At 45.7% G+C, this 23,920-nt stretch overlaps 1 non-coding gene across 1 annotated transcript; it reads left to right on the top strand.

The window, feature by feature from the left end:
* Positions 1-23,527: 23,527 nt before the first annotated feature.
* On the top strand, positions 23,528-23,655 carry LOC114808616. Its single transcript, XR_003756462.1, has one exon. It is a non-coding gene; the product is annotated as a U6atac minor spliceosomal RNA (small nuclear RNA).
* Positions 23,656-23,920: the final 265 nt, after the last annotated feature.

Genomic DNA, 23,920 nt, shown 5'->3' with positions numbered 1-23,920 from the left:
CTTGGTGCCTGACAACGTAGTATCTCATCTCCCTCTAGGGGTTGCAAATGATTTTGGCCATAAAAGCAAAACCCCTCCCATGTTAGATTTGTTTTTTTTTTAATGACGACTTTACTAGAGGTATTTCAGTAAGAAGGGATTTGTTTTATTGGTAGCATTAGGTTATGCTTTATCATGGCAGTCAATTATAAACAGCCAGAGCAGAAGAATAACTAAAACATAAGCATTAAAAATGGGAATGTGGCTGGAGTTTTGAGCTGTGACTGCAATTTTTCCAAGTGTAATTGAGAGGGGGATTCATGGTACAAATCTAATTTGTTGCCTTGGGAGGCTTTACCAGAAAAATATAATGGTTTCCCTGAAATCTTCCTTATTGTGTAGTATTGTAAAATCCTGACCAGAGTTCTCACAGTTGAGATTTTCTAATTTCTAACTATTACTACATATTAGGGAGATAAAGCTTTAGGGGTCACATCAATCAGTGTCTTGCATCCCTGCCTTCTCTCTACCGCATAAGTATGTAGTTTTATTCTTATAAAGAGCTATTATGTGATTAGTAACATTTATGAGTGGAACTGCTGTATTGCCTTGTAAAAAAATCAGGGCTGGCAAATATGTTTCTAGTGAATCAAACGGCATTGGCTTGTCAGGCCAGTACTTAATCACTTTACAGTACGACACATATAATTGGTTTTCTTCCAGTCTTATGATAGACATATCACCAAACATTATATCATAAAGCTGCAAACAAACACCCAATTTACACTGCAGTGTGTTTAAGCTGGGAAAGAGTAATGCCGACTGTTTCACTCCCATAGCGGCTTGGAACTTTACACCTTCAGAAGCTATGTGAAAAATTACATATAAGGGGAAAATGCCCACACTTACAGTCAACAAAATGAAGAATGTTTCTTGTGAGGCACTGCTATTGAATTTGCCATTTGAATTTGGAACTAGGAAGTAGAACAGAAGTCAAAACAACAACAGCAAGTACCTCAATTTCTCAAATATAAGCAGTAATTCATTGACCCTTAGCATTATAAAAATACTTGCTAGAGATAGGGTTAAGATTCCTTACTGATCAGGTGTGTGAATTGTCTCTACACTGGAAAAATGAATTACGTAGGCAGAAAGTCTTTGAAGCCAATTGTATCCTGTCTGAAACCAAACAATTTTACAATGAATATTGCAAATATTGGAACCTCTTTCTAAGTCTCTTCCCTTTTAGAGTGAGCAGTTGGTTCCTAAATAAATTGCCCAAACACCCGAGGTGGCACTGAGTGCCACTACTTATTCAGTGATCAAATGACCAATATCCTGAGCTGCCTACTTGTAAGAAACAATAAATCTATCATGAAGGCATGGCACCAAGACTGACTCAATGAAAATCAATCAGTGATATTTACTGAGCACTTACTGTGTGCAGAGCATTGTATTTAGTGTGTATGACTCAGAAATTGAAGAATTCCTTGGGACAAAGCAAGAGAACTGCATCAGGTATCACTTTCAACTCCTTGTGATTTTAACAAAAAAGAGTGATATGGAAATCTGTGGCATATGTCGATCAAGCTCAAGACCAGGCAATGGTGAGCTGTCAAAACTTAAGTGATTCAGGGATATGCTGCTCACCACCAAAGTAAGGACATTTACCCATCACTGAGGAAGTGATATAACTCTAAACCCACCACAATAGCATTACCGAAAAGTACAGATGGAGCCACCCTCCTTACAGAAAAAGAAGGTATCTCCTCAGATGAGAGAAACACTCAGTGATGATCTGAACCTGACTTCCACCAATGAGGGGAAGATCCTTTCAAGCATAGAAAACCAGCCCAGATGTGAAGATATGGCCTTCACTTAGATTTCAAAAAGTCATTAACTTATTCAAAATCTTGAAAAACAGTAAACCAAATACATACAATGAAATTTCTGGAGAAATCAACAAGGGAGAAAGGAATTTTTTCTAGCAAGCCTAATATATTCTAAACTTGAACTCACCCCCCAGGGAGGTGTGGGGGAGAGTGTTGTATATTCACTTTCATTGGCCAGTTTCCACTGGTTCTATTATAGTTTTGTTCGCATTTGGGCTTTTTAAAAACAAAAGCTAATGTCTCCAGATCTGCCTCCTTTCAAAATCCACCCGCTCCACCTGTGCCCTCGACCCCATCCCTTCACAGTTTTCCTCCCTCCCTTCCTGATAGCCATCTTCAACTGTTCACTCTCCAATGGCTTCTTCCCTACTGCTTTAAAACAAGTTCATGTCTCTCCTATCCTTAAAACACCCTCTTTTGACCCCACAGCTCCCTTCAGTTATTGTCCCATCTCTCTCCTACCATTCCTCTCCAAACTCCTTAAGCAAGTTGCCTATAGACACTACCTCCACTTTTTCTCCTCCAATTCCCTCCTTAACCTGTTCAATCTGGCTTCCACCCCCTTTACTCCATGGAAACTGCCCTCTCGAAAGTCACCAATTACCTTCTTCTCATCAGATACAAATCCTCCACTCCATCCTAATCCTCCTTAACCACTCAGCTGCCTTTGATACTGTGGACCATCCCCTTCTCCTGGAAACATTTTCTATTCTTGGCTTCATTGGCACTGTCCTCTCCTGGTTCTCCTAATTCTCCAGCTGTCTGTTCCTTCTCAGTTGCTTTTGCGGGCTCCTCCTCTACCTCCCACTCCCTAACTGTGGGAGTGCTTCAGGGCTCATTTCTGGATCCCCTTCTAATCTCCATCTACACCCTCTCCCTTGGAGAATTCATTCACTTCCATGGCTTCAACTTCCATCTCTATGTGGATGATCTCCAGCCTTGATCTTTCTTTTTCTCTGCGGTCTCATATTTCCTTCTGCCTGAAGAACATCTCTGCTTGGATGTCCTGCTGACACCTCAAACCTAACCCGTCCAAAACAGAACGCCTCATCTTTCCACCCAAACTGTGTCCTCCCCCGACTTTCCCATCATGGTAGACAGCACCACCAACCTTCCTGTCTCATAAGGCTGTAACCTTGACATTATCCTCAACTCAGCTCTCATTCAACCAGCATATTCAATCTGTCACCAAATCCAATAGATTCAACCTCTATAACATTGCTAAAGTCCATTGTTTCCTCTCCATTCAAACTGCTACCACATTAATACTTATCCTATCCTGCCTTGACCACTGCATCAGCCTCCTTGCTGTGCTCCCTGACTCCTGTCTCTCCCCACTCCAGTCCATAATTCACTCTGCTGCCTGGATCGTTTTTTCTACAAAAACATTGAGTCCGTGATTCCCTACTCCTCAAGAACCTCCAGTGATTTCCCATCCCCCTTCATATCAAACAGAAATTCCTTACCATTGGCTTTAAAGCACTCAAACACCTTGCCCCCTCCAATCTTACTTCAGTGACTTCCTTCTACAACCCAGCACTCTAACTTCTCTAACACCAGCCTACTTACTTTATCTCAATCTTATCTATCTCCTTGCTGAAGCCTCATCCATGTCCTGCCCCTGGCCTAGAACTCCCTCCTCCATTTTTTTAAATCATTTTTATTGAGGCTTTCTGTTTGCCAAGCACTGTACTAAGCATTTTGAAAAGTACAATATAACGACAAATGGACACATTCCTGCCCAAAACGAGCTTGCGTTCTAGAGGGGGAGACAGGAATTAAGATAAATAAATAAATAGATAAATAAATTACAAATATATACATATGTGCTGTGGGGATGGGAGGGAGGATGAATGAATGAGCAAGTAAGAGCAGTGTAGAACAGAGTGGGAGGAGAGGAGAGGAGAGCATAGTCAGGGAAGGCTTCTTGGAGGAGATGTGCTTTCAATAAGTTTTTGAAGTGGGGGACATCAGTCTCCACACCTACAAAGCCTTGTGGAAAGCATGTCTTTTCCAAGAAGCCTTCCCCAACTAAGCCCTCATTTCCCTTATTTCCTCTCCCTCCTGCATCACCCTTGCACTTGGATTTGTACCCATTATACGCTCCACCATCAGTCCCTCAGTACTTATGTTTGCATCCATAATTTATTTTAATGTTTATCTCCCCTTCTAGACTGTCAACTCCATGTGGGCAGGGACCGTGTATGTCAAATATTTGAAAGAATCTTAATTTCTACTTTCAAGCTGCTCTTACTATTGATTGTAACTTGACACAAAGTAAGTGCTTAACAAGTGAGGACAAAGATGACAATCACTGTTCTAATAATAGCAATAATAGTATTTGTTAAATACTATGTGTCAAGCAATTTTCTAAGCACTGAGATAGATAAAAGTTAATCAGTTTAGAAGTGGTCCCTGTCCCACAGGGGGCTCACAGTCTAAGTAGGAGAGAGAACAGGTTTTGAATCTGCATATTACAGTTGAGGAAACTGAGGCACAGAGGTTAACTGACTTGCCCAAGGTCACATATCAGGCAGGTCCTCCGACTCCCAAGTCCATGTTCTTTTCACTAGGCCATGCTGCTTCACTTTCTCCACCCATATAACCTAATGGCAGAATAAAATCTGACTGTTAATTTTCCGACAGGCATCCTCTACAAGAAAAAACATTTCCAAGAGCTACTGTATTAAGTGGGATAGTGGGTTCCATCATATGATTTTCCCTTTCCCCACCCTCCAGACTTTTGAAGAGGAAATACAAGATAGTTTTGTAAGCAGTGATAGTGACACTTGAGTCATCCCTTGTTACAAGGAGGGATATATATGCGGGTATAACATGAAATGGTCTGTTTAAGAGATCTAATTATCTTTCTAGTGGTCACCATTTCTATTTACTTTGAGGAACTGAAGCCATTAATCTGGGATATTTAGTCTTAAAATTCAAGTGTATATTGGAACAGAATTCTTCTACTTAAAAATATGTGAACACTTTCCCAACCTCCCCCACCAAGTGCCATCTTGGCCTGAAGCTGAATCTGGGTCTGATTTAATCAGAGGCAATCTCTTCCATCTCAGAATTGTTGTGAAGAGCAGAATTGTAAAGTAGTGTCAAAAAGCAGGTGCATAATCTTGGAGAGAAATGGAACTTTGAAATGAGAATTAGCATGTTATTTTAATTATTTTTCAATTTATGGAATTATTCATCAGTTTTTATGACTTAATATGCAATTATTATTAAATGCAGAGGTCAAATCTCCCTGAAAATGGAATTTCAGGCTTTTCATCTTCACTCCAAAATTTCTCTGAAGCCCTGAAAGGTTATGCTGTGTCTTCTCTCGCCTCTCTGTTTTATCAGGTGTAAAAAGAGAATAGTAATTTCATGAGGTTATAGGATTATTACAAGAATGAACTTGAATTCACTTTAAACTAGGACTTTAATTTATTTATAATACTTCCTTATGGGCAGGAATCATGTCTTGTGCTTGTATTGAACCCTCCCAGGCATTTAGTACAGTCCATTGCAACCAATCAATCACTTATATTTACTGAGTGTTTACTGCGTGGAGAGTACTGTACTAAGTGCTTGGGAATGTACAGTGCAGTAACGTTATTAAACACAATCTCTGCCCAGAAGGAGCATACAGTCTAGAGAACCTATTGAGTACTTAGTGGGTGTTCAATGAATACCCTTTCTACTACAGTACTGGCACTGGATGAGTCTTAAGGAAGATGATTTGCATTCATTTTCTGACTCTCAGTGTAAAAACTTCATTCATTAATTCATTCAATAGTATTTATTGAGCACCTACTATGTGCAGAACACTGTACTAAGCGCTTGAAATGTACAAATTGGCAACAGATAGACACAGTCCCTGCCCATTGACGGATTTACAGTCTAATCGGGGGATACAGACAGAAAAACAATAGCAATAAATAGAATCAAGGGGATGTACATCTCATTAACAAAATAAATAGGGTAATAAAAATATAAACAAATGAGCGGATGAGCACAGTGCTGAGGGGAGGGGAAGGGGGAGGAGCAGAGGGAAAGGGGGGGGAAAGGGGGCTTAGCTGAGGGGAGGTGAAGGGAGGGTAGAGAGGCAGCAGAGGGAGCAGAGGGAAAAGGGGAAGCTCAGTCTGGAAAGGCCTCTTGGAGGAGGTGAGCTCTCGGTAGGGCTTTGAACAGGGGAAGAGAATTAGTTTGGCGGAGGTGAGGAGGGAGGGCATTCCAGGACAGCGGGAGGACGTGGCCCAGGGGTCGATGGCGGGATAGGCAAGAACGGGGGACGGTGAGGAGGTGGCCAGCAGAGGAGTGGAGCCTACGGGGTGGGCAGTAGAAAGAGAGAAGGGAGGAGAGGTAGGAGGGGGCAAAGTGATGGAGAGCCTTGTAGCCTAGAGTGAGAAGTTTTTGTTTTGTGTTGAGGTTGATAGCCAACCACTGGAGGTTTTTAAGAAGGGGAGCAACATGCCCGGAGCGTTTCTGCAGGAAGATGAGCCGGGCAGTGGAATGAAGAATAGACTGGAGCGGGGAGACACAGGAGAAAGGGAGATCAGAGAGAAGGCTGACACAATAATCCAGCCGGGATATTATGAGAGCCTGTACCAGTAAGATAGCCGTTTGGGTGGAGAGGAAAGGGCAGATATTGGTGATATTATAAAGGTGAGACTGGCAGGTCTCGGTGACAGATTGGATGTGTTGGGTGAATGAGAGAGCCGAGTCAAAGATGACACCGAGGTTGCAGGCTTGCGAGAAGGGAAGGATGGGCGTACCATCCACAGTGATAGGGAAGTCAGGAAGATGACAGGGCTTGGGAGGGAAGATAAGGAGCTCAGTTTTGGACATGTTGAGTTTTAGGTGGTGGGCAGACATACAGGTAGAGACGTCCTGGAGACAAGAGGAGATATGAGCCTGAAGGGAGGGGGAGAGGACAGGGCCAGAGATAGAGATTTGTGTGTCATCTGCATAGAGATGATAGTTGAAGCCGTGAGAGTGAATGAGTTCACCAAGGGAGTGGGTGTAGATGGAGAACAGAAGAGGGCCAAGAACTGACCCTTGAGGAACCCCAACAGTTAGAGGATGGGAGGGGGAGGAGGAGCCTGCAAAGGAGACCGAGAATGAACGGCCAGAAAGATAAGAGGAGAACCAGGAGAGGACGGAGTCCATGAAGCCTAGGTGAGATAAGGTGTGGAGGAGAAGAGGATGGTCAACAGTGTCAAAGGCAGCTGAGAGGTCAAGGAGGATTAGGATAGACTAGGAGCCACTGGATTTGGCAAGAAGGAGGTCATGGGCACAATCTAGGAGCACAGCGTGTGTTTTGCATTATATCGAGCCTCACATTTAAACATCTTATTCTAAATACAGCTCTTTGAAGCCATGAGAAAATATGGCCCACATTATTTTTTATGAATGTATTGTCAGTGGTGGGTCTGGGAGTAGATCCAGAATCCTAATTAAGTGATTGTCTTTGCTAGGTCTTCTTGCCTTAAACGGAACAGTATATCTGATATGCTACTACTGCTTACTAGAAACATGGAGAAAGATTTAGAACTCAGTGGATTGACTAAGGAATGTTATCCACTCTTTAAATTACTCAAGGTGAACATACAGACACAGTTCTTATTTGAGTATGATTATGGAAATGCAAATTGTGAGGAAAGACTACAGTAATGGAATTTCTACCTAAGTGCACAAACAAATTAAAAGAAGAGGATTTCAACCAAGTAATAGGCCCTCCTTTAAATCGTAAAAGTGTTCTCCAACGTCCTTCTACCCAACTGTCTTGAATAACAAACCGTTTCAGTTCAGAGACACTGCTGCAGCTCTGATTTTCAAGAACTAAAGGGTAGGGAATTGCATTCCACAGACTGCAACTCCAGATCCTCCATTTTTTTCTAAATGTGGGGTAGATTGCTATCCACTGAGAGTGTCTTTCTCAGTCATTGTTTTGCCTCTTGCTCTAAGCTCTATAGCTCGATCCTATTTACCTTTTAATATTATTGTTATTTGAGAATTATAGGACATAGAGGGAAAGGTGCTTGAGCCCTGCTCTCATTTTGACTCAGAATCAAATATCTGATTCCTAATTCTATTTTTGCTCTTTATTTGATCTAATAATAATAATAATGATACTAATAATAGTAACTATGGTATTTAAGTGCTTAGTAGGTGCCAAGCAGTGTACTAAGCACTCAGGTACAGAGAAGCAGCATGGCTTAGTGGATAGAGCACAGGCCTGGGAGTCAGAAGGTCATGGGTTCTAATCCTGGCTCCACCACTTGTCTGCTGTGTGACCTTGGGCAAATCATGTCCCTTCTCTGGGCCTTAGTTACCTCATCTGTAAAATGGAGATTGAGACTGTGAGTCCCACATGGGACAGGGACTGTGTCCAACTCAATTTGCTTGTATCCACCCCAGTGCTTAGTACAGTGCCTGGGACACAGTAAGCACTTAACAATTACTACATTTACCATTACTATTATCATTATTAGATACAAGATAATCAGGTCAGAAACCCTGTGCTCCCCGGGACTCATTATGCACCAAAGTCATCTCCAATAACAGAATGTTCAAAGTTTAGCTGTTTCAAGAAAAATGTTGCAGTATAGATGCACACTGCAATAGAAATGATTTTAGGAAGTCCTGTGTGCTTGAAATTTGAGAATGGCAGGTCAGTCAACACACTGAGTACCAACTGTGAACAGAGTGCTGCCTGAGGAACTAGGTTGCAAAGGAACTCTAAGATATGGTCCCTACCCCCAAGGATCTACCAACCCAAAGGGATATAATGTTTTAAGCTCCTGTCTAAATTGGGGAGGGAATGCTGAAGCAATATAAAGTCATTTTGATGAATATAGATTTTCATCTTTAGCTGAACCATTTACTTCGGAGTGAAACTGTCTATGCTAGAACTCTTTCAAGTAGACTCTTTGAAAGGATGTTTACTCTATTCTTGAAAGTGCACAGAAAATGTCAGCAGTGAGATGATGGAAAAGCTTATATGAATGGGCTTCTAAGGTGGTACCTAGATGCATTGGATTAATTTACCTGGTGTCATGGAAGTTGTTCTGTATAATTGCATTTTGACCACAGATGTAGATCCAACAATTGGAAATGATGAAAGTACAGTCAGAAAACATAAGCAAAGTCCAGTCATGAGGGCAGTGTGAATCAAGACCCAAGAATAAAAATGGAAAGTGTTCATTTGTTTGTCACTTTTAACTAAACAGTACCAGTGGATTTTCTGCTGCATGCAGTGGACAATTGTATGGTACTGAAAGACATGATATGATGTTCTTAAAGATCTGGATTTTTTTTAAGTGAATAAAATGAATTTGAATCTGGTGGAAAGAGCATAAGAGTGGGAGTCAGGAAACTTGGGTTCTAACTCCAGCTACTTGTCTGCAGTTTGATCTTGGACAAGTCACTTAACTTCTCAGTGCTTCAGTTCTCTCATCTGTAAAATGGGGATTAAATACCTGTTTATACATGTGGACCAGGGACTGTGTCTGGTCTGATTGTATTGTATCTACCCCAGCATTTAGCACAGTGCTTGCATTTAATAAGCACTTTATTATTATTATTATTAATGCATCTTAAGTGCTTGATAAAACTTGTTACATTCCCCTTTGGACACCATCTAAACACAGAGCAGGTTTTTGTGAAAATCAGTGAAGGATATTTTTGAAAAAATTGAGTAAAGAGAAATATGGCCCAAGACAAATGTCTTTGAAGCATTAAGAAGAAATCTGAAATCATCAGGCCATAGAAGTAAAATTCTTGCCACCCAAAGCAGTAGTCACTGGGTTGTTAAGTTGCGAGAGACTAAAACACTAAATGATGGATGTCTCGTGTCAGGAACAATGGGACAGCCTTGGTCCTGAGACTTCAGAACCTATAACTTTGTGCAGAGGATTTGATTACAGGACTAGTGGTTGTGCAGCACCACTCACACTCTCTGCTCCCTGATAGTCATATTCCTGTTCAGATACAGAGTTCGGTGAGTGCATAGGAGAGTCAGGGTAGAGTACATTGCCAAGTACACACAAAGGTTTTTTGTGCAGGACCTATTCATGGCTGGAGTGATTGCAGCTTTAGTGCTGTTACTGTGCTGGGAAGAACCTTGGTAACTGCTGCCACATTCAGAAACTGCCAAGTCATTCCTTGTTGATCCTCAACAGGCTTGCATTTATCGAGTACATGGAAGAATCTTGGTTACTGCCACCATCTTCAGAAACTGCAAAGTCATTCATTATTGATCATCTACAGGCTTGCATTTGTTGAGTATCCATTAAGTGCATTTTGTAGGGATGTGGGATAGCCACTCATTGTGGATATGGGAAAGCTTTGGGAACATTTGCGCCAACCCAGGTCCAGGGATTTTGCTTGGAGGATTTGGTTTGGTTCACAGCTGCTCTGAGTACTCCACTCTCACCTTGACCTATCCCCAAAGGATTGGAAGTTTATAGCAAAGTGGTTTCAGATCCCTTCTTAGGGTTCTCCACCCCAGTCTTAGCAACCTGACCCAAGGTACTTGACACCTGAATCAGATCTGGATTCCGGCAGTTAGCAGGTTCAGCTGTTCAGAGACGTTCATTTGAGACCTTAGAGCTTTAAGATCTGGCTGACTGCTTCGAAACAGATGGTATCTTGTGTGATATTGTTTCTCTCCACTCAGTAGCGAAAGATTTCCAGATGAAATCAGTTTTCTGTCTTTTTTTTTGCAGTCATGCTCAAGGATCAGTAATGGACTTGGAAGTTTCTGTTATATTCTGCTTCTGATCCTCTGAAGGTGACAAGCATTGTCAAAAGCACTTGAGAGAGTCTAACCATGACATCTGGATGACTGGATGACATCTAGAAGCACAACTAAAAAAGAAAAAGTACAACAGCCTTTAGATCACTTTGAGGATCAGCCCAATACTAAAGATTTAATAACCTGAAAAGGGGCTGAAGTTAAGAATTAATTTTGCACCGATTGGAAACCTTTCACTGTGTTCTGCTGCCTCGACGTCATGCTCTCTGATGATATCCGAACTCGACCAGAAGTATAAAATAAGTTCAAGACAGCCAGCATGACTCTTGGGAGGTTGGTTTGGCAATAACAGAGCATGAAGATCCAAAGCATGATGACTTGACACGGAAATATTGGTAGCTGCTTCTAACATATACGGCTAGAGTTTTGGAGTTCCCAGAGATGTCACACTCTGTGTTTGTCAGTTTCATTTGTATGCTTATAGGCATGATAGAGAATGAATGTCTAAGCGATTTTTCTATGTTGAGCTGAAGTGAGGTCATTTCAAGTGGATAGGAAGAAATTCTAAAAGGATATGCTGAAGCACAACTTCAAGCAATGTAGCATGGCTGTTGACTACTGATAAGCCCTAGTGGCAGACAGACCGCCCTAGAATACGGCACACAGATATAATAGCATGGCTTGACTCACTCTAAACAAAGAATATCCCGCCTCCCCAGAGGGAACCAGAATTCTAAACACTTTCCACCTTCAGCAACACTAGCTAGAAGATTGGCAGAATAGACATTTGAAAAATAGATATTGCAATCAGTCGTGATTCAAGCCATCACTGGTGTAAAGAAGTGGTCTGTGAATCATACTAATGATTGGGAGTCTAATTCAGACGATAAGAAGTATAAAAGGTGGGGATGGTGGGGAGTGGGAGGGAGCTCAGATAGACAATAACATCATTATATACAGTGATGAGTTGTCTGGCACTTTTACCCCACCAAGCTACTTTGTCTATGAGGCAAGGGAAAGGGGAAAGGGGTGGGGCTGAAGAGTGAATTTGAGAGGAATTTTATGAGGCTTGACCCGCCTGGCATTAGGGACTGAATGTAAGTTGAGTGATGCTGATTGAAATCTGGTGTTGGCATCTCAGAAGAAATATTCTCCACCCTCCCCTCTACTGTAGGAAGGATTTTTATGTCTTTTTTTTTATTTTGAGTGTTTGGCTTTTCCTTCTAATACCTTTCAAAGATTTCTAATACTCAAACTCTAATACCTTTCAAAGCTTCCGTGGGTTAATTTTGGCTATGGTCAAGCAAGTCCATAAGTCTACATGTCTATCCCTCTTCTTTAGCTAATTAAAACAAAATTAAACTGAAATATTGATTTTCAATCATTAGTATTTATTGAGGGCCTGCTGTGTGCCTAGCAATCTACTTATTAAGTGCTTGGGAGAGTACAGTAGAAGTATACTCATCAGATCCCTGACCTCTAGTTGCTCAGAATCAAATGAGGGGAGACCTAGAAGGGGTACAAACAGAAATGGGTAAGGGTGACTGTATATAAATAAATGTGGACATGGCCAGGGATGGTGGGAATTGACTGGAGAAAGTTGGGTTTCAGGTGGGCTTTGGCAATGAGGAGAGAGTTGTTGTCTGCTGTGGTTGAAGCCCAAGGTAGTTCCAGACATGGGGAAGGGCAAGGACAATGGGTCAGAAATGGGAAAGGCTATAGAGAGACACAGTAAGAAGGTGTGCTTGGGAGGAGCAAAGAGCATGAGCTAAGAAGTATTGGTTAAGGAGAGGAGATATATATATATATATATATATATGCATATATATTTATATATATATATATATATGTCTTGTCTTATGCTGTTGAGTCATTTCCTACCCACATGGAGACAAAAATACGGAAGTGGTTTAGCATTGCCTTATATATCTGTGCTGTCTCTAACTCTATATGTGTGTGTGTGTATGTGTGTACATGTATATATATACAATATAAAAGAAAGAACTGGTGGAGGACCTTGAAGTCAGTGGTGAGAAGTTTTGGCTGGATGTATAGGGAAATGGGTAGCCACTGGAGTGTGGAATATACACTAAAATACCGTCGCCAACTGGATAATGATAGAATGCACTTTAGTAAATATGAAGTTACTTGCATTACAAAGTTCATCATGTTTTATTAATTGTTCCAAGTCTGTCCATCTGCAAAGTGGACAGTGCTCTGTGATCATCCCCTTCAGATCACTTTATTTTGAAAACGGTTGCTATACTGCATTGGGAAATGAAGATCCCATATTTTTCTATTGCAAATTGAAATGGTTATTGCACAGAAAAATGGTGACTCAACCCTTGGAATCCATTCTGAGCAGGACGTTTCCCTTAATGGTCCAAGTTTAGAATTATCTGATTGCTCTGCAGATGAATTGTTGAAGATAGCCAAGATCGGTGAGACTGTAAGCCCGTCAAACGGCAGGGACTGTCTCTATCTGTTGCCAACTTGTTCATCCCAAGCGCTTAGTACAGTGCTCTGCACATAGTAAGCGCTCAATAAATACTATTGAATGAATCGGTGACTCGCTCTCATGTCCCAGTAGATCGAATGCTATTTTATCAGGGACTGAAAGCTATGCCTTAATGCTCCTGACAGAACAGGGGCAAAGTAAAAGGAAATACAGGTTTTAGCATGCCAATCACCCCCAACTCAAGGAAAAGAAAATACTTTATTGGAACTGAATAGTTTTTTTTGCCCTTCCTGCTGACAGAAAAGGAATATTGCATGAATTAGGTCTGCAAGAGGTGGCAGTATTTTTCAGATGAGGGAGCTACCTCAATAGGTGGCATTCTACCAGAAAACGTCTTGAAAGAAGTAGATTTGGATGCTATGAAGATGGTTGTTTTAAAAGTTATTTTTTTCCCTGCTCTCTTTACAGACAATTACAAGATGAATGTAAATTTAGAACTGGAAGCTTATCTACAGCTTAAAAAAACAATATTTGACTTAATAATTATATTTATTAGGCACCTACTATGTGCCAAGCACTTGGCTGAGTCTGGGAGCAGATGCTAAATAATCTACCCCAGCGCTTAGAACAGTGCCTGGCACATAGTAAGTGCTTAATAAATACCATAAAAAAATCAGATTGGACATAGTCCCTGACCCACATAGGCTCACAAATCTAGAGGTAAAAGGAGCAAGTATCTCAGCCCCATCTTTACAGATGGGGAAAGTGAGGCCCAGAGAGGTTAGGTGAATTGCCCACATCACAAAACAAGCCAGTAACAGATCTGGGTCTAGATCCCCAGTCTCCTCTTTCCCGGGACCACACTCTTTTCACTAGGCCACATGTATTCTTTACTAGAAACTGCAATGTCATCATTCTAAAATATCTATTGGAGCACATCACTCCCTTCCTGATAAGCTTGCTTCAGTGGTTCCCCTTTGCTTCTTGTATACAGGAAGACCTCCCAACCATCAGTTTCATAACTCTCAGTGACCTGGCTCCTCCTTATGCACCCACTCACCTCTCCTACTCCAACCCACTTGTGTTTTTCCCTTCTTGGCAAATGTGACAATCCTTCTTGCTCAGATTTCCTGCTTTCCTGCTTCCCTTCCCTATCTCCCTGCAGGTTAGCTATACCACCTTTCCTCCACTCCTTCAAGGCCCTCCTAACAACAACTGATTAATCTCTCTCCCCATCTTCTGCATCAGGACATTCCTCCAGCCATTTCAGCACTGATGTATTCACCTGCTATTTACTTACATGAGCCTATTATTTAAAACTATTCTCTATGTCATGAGCCCCAACTGAGATCCTTTCAGGCACTTAAGACAAGTCCTAAGTGAAAACTATCCTTGTTTCCATTTTATGTCATGAGCCCTAAGCCTGGTCTATAGATTACTAACCAGCCCCTCCACCTGAGCTGGGAAAATTCCCTATTCTAACTGAACTCAATGGTCAGGAGTATCCTTACTGGTTCCATACATCTGAGATGGATCCTAATCAAACGTACCAACCAGGAGTTTCTTAGCCCAGGCACTCTTTGACAAACTCGAAGTGAAACCAAGCCACCACTTTATTCAGAGGAAAGATTTATTCCATACTTAGCCTAATTAAAAAAAAGGGTAGATGCATACACACACACACACACACACACACACACACACAAACACTCACAAATTTAGCTACCCAGACGACTGGTATCCTCAAGTCCATACAGATGGTCCCACATTGGAGGAGTTCAAGGAGTCTGGCTGCTTGCAGCCCTTTCATCCTAGTCAAGTCTTAGGTGCTTTGGTCGTGGGCCCAGTAGGAATCTCAGTGCATATCTTAGGTGGTTTATGACCTCCAGTTCCAGTTCCCCAGGGACTCAGTGTGGCTCAGTGGAAAGAGCACGGGCTTTGGAGTCAGAGGTCATGGGTTCAAATCCCATCTCTACCACTTGTCAGCTGTGTGACTGTGGGCAAAGTCACTTAACTTCTCTGCGCCTCAGTTACCTCATCTGTAAAATGGGGATTAAGACTGTGAGCCCCACGTGGGACAACCTGACTCCCCTCTGTCTACCCCAGCGCTTAGAACAGTGCTCTGCACATAGTAAGCGATTAACAAATACCAACATTATTATTATTATTATTAATTCTTTCCCCATCCTATCATTTGCTTCTGGGTGGTTGCAGCATGGGGTCCTGATTTGCTGCTCCGATTGCCTGCTATCTTCAGCTCATTACTGGGTGAAACCAGGGGGACAAGTACCCCTCCCTCCACTGCCTACTTTGTGGGCTCATCCAGCAGTCTTTCTCCTGCCTGGGAGCAGGCCAATTCAGCCCCTCCTCAACCTCTGCAAGACAATTCCCTTTCTCTTCAGCAATTCAAGTCCTCCTCAAACTTCTCAGCAAGATAATTCAGTTTCTCCTCCAATTCTTCCTTTGACCTTGTTGCTCATGGGGTCAAAGAACAGTCCCTTAGGAAATGATTTTTGTATTGCAAGATAGAGTCATTTTTGCTCACCACACTCTACTTATCCTGGACCCCCTCCAATTTGGCTTCCATCCCCTCCACTCTACCAAGACTGCTCTCGCTAAGGTCACCCATGACCTCCTTCTTGCCAAATCCAATGGCTCTTACTCCATTCTAATCCTCCTTGATCTCTCAGCTGCCTTTGACACTGTCGACCATCCCCTTCTCCTCCACACCTTATCTCACCTTGGCTTCATGGACTCTGTCCTCTCCTGATTCTCCTCTTATGTCTCTGGCGGGTCATTCTCGCTCTCCTTCACAGGCTCCTCAAGGAACTGTTGGAGTTCCTCAAGGGTCAGTTCTTGGCCCTCTTCTGTTCTCCATTTACACTCACTCCCTTGGTGAACTCATCCGCTCTCACGGCTTCAACTACCATCTCTACGCAGATGACACACAGATCTACATCTCTGCCCCTGTCCTCTCCCCCTCCCTTCAGGCTCGTATCTCCTCCTGCCTCCAGGACGTCTCCACCTGGATGTCTGCCTGCCACCTAAAACTCAACATGACCAAAACTGAGCTCCTCATCTTCCCTCCCAAGCCCGGTCCTCTCCCAGGCATCCCTATCACCGTGGATGGTACGACCATCCTTCCCATCTCTCAGGCCCGCAACCTCGGTGTCATCTTTGACTCGTCTCTCTCGTTCACCCCACACATCCGATCCGTTACCAAGACCTCCCGGTCTCACCTTTATAATATCGCCAAGATCCGCCCTTTCCTCTCCACCCAAATGGCTACCTTACTGCTACAGGCTCTCGTAATATCCCGACTAGATTACTGTGTCAGCCTTCTCTCTGATCTCCCTTCCTCCTCTCTCTCCCCGCTCCAGTCTATTCTTCAGTCCGCTGCCCGGCTCATCTTCCTGCAGAAACGATCTGGGTATGTCACTCCCCTTCTTAAACACCTCCAGCGGTTGTTGCCTATCAACCTCCGCACAAAACAAAAACTTCTCACTCTAGGCTTCAAGGGTCTCCATCACCTTGCCCCTTCCTACCTCTCCTCCCTTCTCTTTTTCTACTGCCCACCCCGCACGCTCCGCTCCTCTGCCGCCCACCTCCTCACCATCCCTCGGTCTCGCCTATCCCGCCGTCGACCCCTGGGCCACGTCCTCCCGTGGTCCTGGAATGCCCTCCCTCCTCACCTCCGCCAAGCTAATTCTCTTCCCCTCTTCAAATACCTACTTAAAGCTCACCTCCTCCAAGAGACCTTCCCAGACTGAGCTCCCCACTTTTCCCTCTGCTCCCTCTACTCCCCCTTCACCTCTCCGCTGCTAAACCCTCTTCTCCCCCCTTTCCCTCTGCTCCTCCCCCTTCCCCTCCCCTCAGCACTGTGCTCATCCGCCCATTTGTATATATTATTACCCTATTTATTTTGTTAATGGGATGTACATCACCTTGATTCTATTTATTGCTACTGCTTTAATGAGATGTACATCCCCTTGACTCTATTTATTGCCACTGTTCTTGTCTGCCTGTCTCCCCCGATTAGACTGTAAGCCCATCAAAGGGCAGGGACTGTCTCTGTCTGTTGCGGATTTGTACATTCCAAGCGCTTAGTACAGTGCTCTGCACATAGTAAGCGCTCAATAAATACTATTGAATGAGTGAATGAATGAATGAATGGTGGTATATTTTTTTACCCATTAGATCTTAAGCTTCTCAAGGGCAGGACATCTTGCATCTTTTATTACTGTAGTGTAGAATTAATATAAAGCTATCTTTTGCACTTGTAGATGCCACCAACAGTCAAGTTCACCTATAGGTGTATATGTAGCTAAAAGGGCTACTGCAAGACCCATAGTCTACAGTACTGTGGAAAAATGAACTTAAACAGGACTGAGTTTACAATGCATCCCTGAGGTTGTTTGTAAATGTGGTTGGGTTTGCCTGAAGCAGTGGAGAATCTGAGGACTCACAACTCCAAGAACTGGAGGTCAACTTGTCCTGATTGTTGTTGTCTTGGTTTGTTAACTCTCTGTTACTCATTGTTCTTTGCATTCCATTGTTACTTATTTTTTATTATTGTTTTATGTCCACCTAAATGTGAGGTCCTTGTGGGAACAGGGCCTGATCTGTTATATTAATACCTACCCCAGTGCTAGGCACAGTGCTTAAGCCAGTAACAGAACTGGAACTAGAATTCCAGTCTCCTGATTCCTAGGCCCGTGCTCATTTTACTAAGCCATGATATCAGGGTATGCCACTGGGTTTAGGTACTTTGTTGTTTTTTCATGATTCTGACTGTTATGGCAACATCCACTTGTGTCTTCTTCAAATACAAAGGACCACTATATAGGTGACATACTCAGAACAAGTGCTGTGTCTTTGCACATCAGTAGGTTTTTGGCATTTTTCAGGGCCTGGTCTTGCATAGTAGAAAGTGTTTTTAGGAGACTAGGGAAGTGCTATTGGCATCTCTTCAGGACTCTCTCATTGTCTTTGTTGAGTCCTACCAACCCCAGAGAGGTGTAGCAGAGAGAAGGCAGGGACAACAGCTCACTCCAAGTCAGGCACCTTTAATCTCACTTCTTCCTAGAGAAGAAGCATGGTCTAGTGGATAGAGCATGGGCCTCATTGTTAGAAGGACTTGGGTTCTAATACTGGCTCTGCCACTTGTCTGTTGTGTAACTTGGGACAAGTCACTTAACGTCTCTATGCCTCAGTTACCACAGATTAAGACTGTGAGCCACATGTGGGACAGCCCGTGTCCAAACTGATTTGCTTGTATCTACCCCAGTGCTTAGTACAGTGCTTCGCACATAATAAGTGCTTAAAAAATGTCATTATTATTATTATTCCCAGGAGGTCTCAGCATGAGCCTGATGGTCCAGGTACTGAGCAGGGGCCACTCACACGGGTGAGTTCTAACACATCTGTGCAATTTCACAACCTCATGCCAAGCGGACACAGTTAGCTCTCCTTGGACCTCCTGAAGATGATTTCCCCCAGCGGAAACTATAGTTAGTTCCCATGCTGAGGGTTGGATTTTTGCCTTGTCGTTGGTGGTTGAGCAAGACGTTGGCATTCCTCAGTCTCCAGTGATATCCATTCATTAGTCTTGGTCCTTTCTCCAGTGTTCCCATTGATCTCCACCTTATGATTGGATCTGCCATGTGGGCTGGGGCGGGAACAAGGGGTACTCCCAAAATACCAAAGTGTTAGAGGAACACGGGGCACTAGGGTCAAGCCCAGACTGTGATGGGGTGGGGGTTGGAGGTGTCCGACAGCAGCTGCAATTCTGGGGCATTCATTCATTAATTCATTCATTCAATAGTATTTATTGAGCGCTTACTATGTGCAGAGCACTGTACTAAGAGCTTGGAATGTACTAATCGGCAACAGATAGAAACAGTCCCTGCCCTTTGACGGGCTTACAGTCTAATCGGGGGAGACAGGCAGACAAAAACAATGGCAATAAATAGAGTCAAGGGGAAGAACATCTCATAAAAACAATGGCAACTAAATAGAATCAGGGTGATGAACACCTCATTAAACAAAATAAATAGGGTGATGAAGATATATACAGTTGAGTGGACGAGTACAGTGCTGAGGGGGAGGGACGGGAAAGGGGGAGGAGGAGAGGGAAAGGGGGGAGAAGAGGGTTTAGCAGCGGAGAGGTGAAGGGGGGGGGTAGAGGGAGCAGAGGGAAAAAGGGGGGAGCTCAGTCTGGGAAGACCTCTTGGAGGAGGTGAGCTTTATGTAGGGATTTGAAGAGGGGAAGAGAATTAGATTGTCGGAGGTGAGGAGGGAGGGCATTCCAGGACCACGGGAGGACGTGGCCCAGGGGTCGACGGTGGGATAGGCGAGACCGAGGGATGGTGAGGAGGTGGGCGGCAGAGGAGCAGAGCGTGCGGGGTGGGCAGTGGAAAGAGAGAAGGGAGGAGAGGTAGGAAGGGGCAAGGTGATGGAGTGCCTTGAAGCCTAGAGTGAGGAGTTTTCGTTTTGTGCGGAGGTTGATAGGCAACCGCTGGAGGTTTTTAAGAAGGGGAGTGACATGCCCAGAGCGTTTCTGCAGGAAGATGAGCCGGGCAGCGGACTGAAGGATAGACTGGAACGGGGAGAGAGAGGAGGAAGGGAGATCAGAGAGAAGGCTGACACAGTAATCTAGCCGGGATATTACGAGAGCCTGTAGCAGTAAGGTAGCCATTTGGGTGGAGAGGAAAGGGCAGATCTTGGCGATATTATAAAGGTGAGACCAGCAGGTCTTGGTAATGGATCGGATGTGTGGGGTGAACGAGAGAGACGAGTCAAAGATGACACCGAGGTTGCGGGCCTGAGAGACGGGAAGGATGGTCGTACCATCCATGGTGATAGGGAATTCTGGGAGAGGACCGGGCTTGGGAGGGAAGATGGGGAGCTCAGTTTTGGTCATGTTGAGTTTTAGGTGGCAGGCAGACATCCAGGTGGAAACGTCCTGGAGGCAGGAGGAGATGCGAGCCTGCAGGGAGGGGGAGAGGACAGGGGCAGAGATGTAGATCTGTGTGTCATCTGCGTAGAGATGGTAGTTGAAGCCGTGAGAGCGGATGAGTTCACCAAGGGAGTGAGTGTAAATGGAGAATAGAAGAGGGCCAAGAACTGACCCTTGAGGAACTCCAACAGTTAGAGGATGGGAGGGGGAGGAGGAGCCTGCGAAGGAGACCAAGAATGACCGGCCAGAGAGATAAGAGAACAGGAGAGGACGGATTCCGTGAAGCCAAGGTGAGATAAGGTGTGGAGGAGAAGGGGATGGTTGACAGTGTCAAAGGCAGCTGAGAGGTAAAGGAGGATTAGAATGGAGTAGGAGTCATTGGATTTGGCAAGAAGGAGGTCATGGGTGACCTTAGCGAGAGCAGTCTTGGTAGAGTGGAGGGGACGGAAGCCAGATTGGAGGGGGTCCAGAAGAGAATGGGAGTTAAGGAATTCTAAGCAGCGAGTGTAGACGACTCGTTCTAGGATCTTGGAAAGGAAGGGTAGTAGGGAGATAGGGCGATAACTGGAAGGGGAAGTGGGGTTGAGAGAGGGTTTTTTTTAGGATGGGGGAGACATGGGCATGTTTGAAGGCAGAGGGGAAGAAGCCATTGGAGATTGAGTGGTTAAAGATAGAAGTTAAGGAAGGGAGGAGGGCAGGGGCGATGATTTTTATAAGGTGAGTGGGAATGGGGTCCGAGGCGCAGGGGGAGGGGGTGGCACTTGCGAGGAGGGAGGAGATTTCCTCTGCAGGGAAGGATGGGAAAGTAGGGGAGAGGGTTGACGGGAGAGGCAAGAGGGGGAGGGGTGACTTTGGGTAGCTCAGACCTGATTATGTTGATTTTTGTGATGAAGTAGGTGGCCAGATCATTGGGGGTGAGAGATGGAGGAGGGGGAGGAACAGGGGGCCTAAGGAGAGAGTTGAAGGTCCGGAACAATTGGTGGAGGTGACGGGCATGGGTGTTGATGAGGGAGGAGAAGAAGTTTTGCCTGGCGGAGGAGAGGGCAGAGTTAAGGCAGGAAAGGATAAATTTTAAATGTATGAGGTCGGCTTGGTGCTTGGACTTTCGCCAGCAGCGCTCGGCAGCTCGAGCATAGGAGCATAGGAGGGGGACAGAGGAGGTGATCCAGGGCTGTGGGTTAGTGGAGCGAGAGCGGCGGAGGGAAACGGGGGTGAGAGAGTTGAGAGGAGTAGAGAGGGTGGAGTTGAGAGCGGAGACCTGATCATCGAGAGTGGGAAGTGAGGACGGGGGGCAAGGTGGGGAGAGATGCTTTTGGTAAGACGGATGGGATCAAGAGAGCGGAGGTCTCTGTGGGGGAGTAGCAAAGATTTGCAGGGGGAGGGAGTGTGAGAGATGACGCAGGTGAGAAGGTTATGGTCAGAGAGAGGGATTTCAGAGTTGGTGAGGGAGGAGGTAGTGCAGCGGTAGGAGATGATGAGATCGAGGGTGTGACCGAGTCGGTGAGTGGGTGCGGTATGGTGGAGCAGGAGGTCGGCAGAGTCGAGGAGGGATAGCAGGCGGGAGGCAGAAGAGTCATCGGGTACATCCATGTGGATGTTGAAGTCTCCGAGGATCAGAGTGGGCAGAGAGAAGGAGAGAAAGGAAGGTGAGAAAGGGTTCTAGGTGGTTGAAGAGGTGGGAGGTGGGACCGGGAGGGCGGTAGATGACAGCGACAAGTATCTGGAGGGGGTGGTAGAGGCGAATGATATGGGCTTCGAAGGAGGGGAAGGAGAAGGAAGGGGGGAGGAGGGATAGTGCGGAAGCGGCAATGGGGTGAGAGGAGGAAGCCGACGCCTCCTCCCTTACCGGTGAGTCTGGGGGAGTGGGAGGAGAGGCCTCCGCTGGAGAGAGCAGCGGCGGAGACCGTGTCTTCGGGAGTGAGTCACGTTTCTGAAAGGGCGAGGAGGAGGAGAAAGCGGGAAAGGAAAAGGTCATGGACGAAAGGTAGTTTACCTGTAATGGAGCGGGGGTTCCAGAGGCCACACTTGAAAGTAGCTGTGGGTGCAAGAGGGGAAGAGGGGGCAGAGAGGGGGAGGGGAGGGTTTGGATTGGGAAGGAGGTGGCGGGGCCCTGGACGGGGAGATGGGGAGGAGGGGTGGTGGTGGGACAGGAGGACTGGGATGGGGTGTGGGTGGGGAAGAGGGAAGGGGGGAGGGTGTGAGGAGGGGGTTTGGTGGGGGGGAGAGTAGGGGGAGGGGGAAGAGGGGTGGTGCTGGTAAAGCGGGGTTCTAGGGCGGGAGGGGGAGGAGGCAGAGGAGAGAGCAGGAAAGAGCTGGGCGAGAGAGGGGAAGGGGAAGGGGAGGATAGGAAGGGGCAGGGGGGAGGAGGGGGGGTGGAGGGACATGGTGAGGCCAGAGAGGTGGGTGGCAGCACTGACAACAATAGACAGTAACAAGCGCAATCGGTAATATAGCAACATGATACAGTATGATACAATACAGTAGTGTTAATAAGCGGGTGATGACCAGGGTCGGGGGTAGGCTTGATTAAGGGTCGACCTGATCCAACTCAAAGTCAAGCAGCTAGTGAGGCCAGAGATGTGGGTGGCAGCACTGACAACAATAAACAATAACAAGCAAAATCAGTAATATAGCAACATGATACAGTATGATACAATACAATAGTGTTAAATAAGCGGGCGATGACCAGGGTCGGAGGTCGACCCGATCAAACTCAAAGTCAAGCGGCTAGCGGCAGGGAGAGTCCCGGAGCTCATGACCAAATGTCTCTGAGGCAGCGGCGGGGGCCCTGAGGTTGTCCGGGGGCGGTTGCGGGCGTCGGCGGTGGCTAAGGTAAGGTAACACGGTGAGAACAAGGACATCGTCACCCGGGGCGGGGGCGCGGGAGATGAATCACCTCAAGGGGGAAGAGGGAGTGAGGCCTTCCCAAAATGGCCGCTTCAGGCAGAGTGTGGGGGGGCGGGGCGGCGGTTGGGGAGCACAATGTCCCCGGGCCCGAGCAGAGGGACACAATGTCCCCAGAGGACACAATGTCCCCAGGGCCAAGCAGGGGGGCACAATGTCCCCAGGGTCGAGCAGGGGAGCGCAATGTCCCTGGGCCCGAGCAGGGGGGCAGAATGGGGGCTGGTATCTGGGGGTCTGTGGGGTCGGGGAGGGGCGGGGGGGGAAGATCCTTAGTGTCGGAGTCCTTGAGTGGGGGTGCTGAGGTCCAGGTTGCGAGAGGATGAGGTGGGCGCGGGTCCAGGCAGTCCAAGGCACAGCTCCCCGGGGGAGGCGGTAGCGGCGCGGATGAGTCGGCCAGCGGCAGGCGAAGGGGGGGGCTTGTCGGGAATCAGGGCCGGGCGGGCCAAGGCTGCGCCCCAGGGGAGCAGAGATCCCGACCCCACGTGGTAATGGCTCAAAGGGTCTGGGCGGTGACAAGGCTCATCTGTAAAATGGGGATTAAGACTGTGAGCCCAACGTGGGACAACCGGATTACCTTGTATCTAGTGTTGTATGAAAGGAGAGAAGGTTAGCACTCCCCTTGAGAAGGATGGAAATGGTCCTAGTGGCCTTTACAATGCATATATGGTTAAGGCATTGCCACCAACTTTGTGGCATCTAACCAAGTTTTTCAGTGTTTAGAACAGTGCATTGCACATAGTAAGAGAAGCAGCGTGGCTAGAGAAGCAACATGACTTAGTGGAACACCTTGAAGCTGGGGTGTGTGTGGAAAGGAGGCAGTGGTTTTGGGCCTCTGGAACCATGGGGTTAGGTTCAGTGCAATAATAATGGTGGTATTTGTTAAGCACTTACTATGTGCCAAACACTGTTCTAAGCGATGGGGTAGATATAAGGTAATCAGGTTGCCCCACATGGGGCTCACAGTCTTAATCCCCATT

Source organism: Ornithorhynchus anatinus, chromosome X5 (assembly GCF_004115215.2).
Source record: "Ornithorhynchus anatinus isolate Pmale09 chromosome X5, mOrnAna1.pri.v4, whole genome shotgun sequence".
In the NCBI taxonomy this organism is placed as follows: Eukaryota; Metazoa; Chordata; class Mammalia; order Monotremata; family Ornithorhynchidae; genus Ornithorhynchus; species Ornithorhynchus anatinus.
The sequence above is the reverse complement of the archived record's forward strand: the minus strand, read 5'-3'. Positions and strand labels throughout refer to the sequence as shown.